This window comes from Nicotiana attenuata, chromosome 9 (genome assembly GCF_001879085.1).
Source record: "Nicotiana attenuata strain UT chromosome 9, NIATTr2, whole genome shotgun sequence".
Lineage (NCBI taxonomy): Eukaryota > Viridiplantae > Streptophyta > Magnoliopsida > Solanales > Solanaceae > Nicotiana > Nicotiana attenuata.
In genome coordinates, this window is record NC_031997.1 from 33137775 (window position 1) to 33140307 (window position 2533).

Below are 2533 nucleotides of genomic sequence, written 5' to 3' on the forward strand. Positions count from 1 at the left end.
ACTCTTCTCCAGTCTAAGGAAGAAGAGTTGGAGGTTGGTCGTGGGGTAGCGGCGGAAGCTGCTGATTTGCGGATCAAGGTTGCCGCTATGACCACCGAACTCGATGTCAAGGCGGCTGAGATTGAAGTCCTCAAGCGGACTGCTGCACCAAGGCCTGATGAGGATGCGCATCGTGAGGCGCATGACATGTTGGTGTACGCCGAGGCCAGATTGGTCGTATTCGAGGAGTTCTTAGCTGCGGGTCGAGCTACTGAGGCGGAGGTTCAAGAGCAACGGCGCATAGCCCGTGTCTCCCGTGAAACTTGTGGGTATAGTTCTGATTCCCCAGATCGGGCGGGCTATAACTCCGAAGATGTCAACCGTCTAGAATCCGGCTCTTGGATCTCTGCGGCCTATCAAGCCGAGGACGGCAGTGGACGAGATGGCGGTCCGACGGGGGGCGGTGAACAGAATGGCGAAGCCCCTTAGGACTTGTATTCATTTTGTTTTGCTGTATTTGGAGACGCAAATGGGTCCTTTTGTACATGTATTTTTGGATGATAATGGAAGTTATACTTTTGCTGTTATTCTTTTCTTTTTGTACCTTTTATTTTCGGCCTTAATATTGTTGATGGCCTTAGCCGTGTGCGCAACTTCGACTATCGTCGAGTTACTCGCTGTCATAGTCGAGCTGGGTCGACTTATCGGCGTCGATGGCCTTAGCCATTATACCGTTGATGGCCTTAGCCATGTGCGTAACTTCGACTGTCGTTGAGTCATTTACTCACCGTAGTCAAATCTAGGTCGACCGTTGGCGGCGATGGCCTTAGCCATAATATAATCGATGGCCTTAGCCATGTAGGCGACTTCGACTGTCGTCGAGTCGTTTACTCACCTTAGTCGAATCTAGGTCAACCGTTGGCGGCGATGGCCTTAGCCATAATATAATCGATGGCCTTAGCCATGTAGACGACTTCGACTGTCGTCGAGTCGTTTACTCACCGTAGTCGAATCTAGGTCGACCGTTGACGGTGATGGACTTAGTTTTTCAACTCGGTGCGGGCGAGTCTTAGCCGTTATTTGGCGATAGCGGCGCTTAGCCTTAGTCCCAGTTCGGACGCGATCGAACTACCGGTCGTGATGGTAAAAAGCGCGGCCTCGTAGTTTGACCGGGGCCGAACTTTATGTGGCCCGACTCTTAATTCGAGTTGGGAGAACTTACTTGAATGGCGAGGGTGCCTATCCTGCACTTCGATTTGTTGGAGGTCGGGCTTTGCTTTCACAGATGAAGGCGTTTGGCCTGAGTCTCGGTTCAACTATGGTTGAACTTGCTAAAGTTGAGTAAGAAGGCGTCCATCCTTATAGTTCGAGCGAGGTCGAGCTCGTTGGATTTAATGGCGAAGGCACATAGCCTGAGTCTTGGTTCGACCGTGGTTGGACTTATTGGCGAAGGCACGTAGCCGGAGTCCCAGTTCGACTGTTGTTGGACTTTGTTAAATTTTGTGGCGAAGGCACATAGCTTGAGTCTCGGTTCAACCGTAGTTGAACTTTTTGGTGAAGGCGCATAGCCTATCTTGGTTCTACCGTAGCTGAACTGTTTGGTGAAGGCGCATAGCTTGAGTCCCGGTTCAACTGTAGTTGAACTTTTTGGCGAAGGCGCATAGCCTGAGTCCCGGTTCAACCGTAGTTGAACTTTTTGGCGAAGGCGCATAGCCTGTCTTGGTTCAACCGTAGTTGAACTTTATGGTGAAGGCGCATAGCCTGTCTTGGTTCAACCGTAGTTGAACTTTTTGGTGAAGGCGCATAGCCTGAGTCCCGATTCAACCGTAGTTGAACTTTTTGGCGAAGGCGCATAGCCTGTCTTGGTTCAACCATAGTTGAACTATTTTGGTGAAGGCACGTAGCCTGTCTTGGTTCAACCGTAGTTGAACTTTTTGGTGAAGGCGCATAGCCTGTCTTGGTTCAACCGTAGTTGAACTTTTTGGTGAAGGCGCATAGCCTGTCTTGGTTCAACCGTAGTTGAACTTTTTGGTGAAGGCGCATAGCCTGAGTCCCGGTTCAACCGTAGTCGAACTTACTAGCGAAGGCGCATAGCCTGTCTTGGTTCAACCATAGTTGAACTTTTTGGTGAAGGCGCATAGCCTGAATCTTGGTTCAACCGTAGTTGAACTTACTGGGGAAGGCGCATAGCCTTGATTTAATGACGAAGGCGCTTAGCCTGAGTCTTGGTTCAACCGTAGTTGAACTTACTAGTGAAGGCGCATAGCCTGAATCTTGGTTCAACCGTAGTCGAACTTACTGGCGAAGGCGCATGGCCTGAATCCCAGTTCAACTGTTGTTGAACATTGTCGATCTTGATGGCGAAGGCTCATGGCCTGAGTCCCAGTTCAACTGCTGTTGAACTTTGTCGATCTTTGATGACGAAGGCTCATGGCCTAAGTCCCAGTTCAAGTGTTGTTGAACTTTGTTGATCTTGATGACGAAGGCTCATGGCCTGAGTCCCAGTTCAACTGTTGTTGAACTTTGTCGATCTTGATGGCGAAGGCTCATGGCC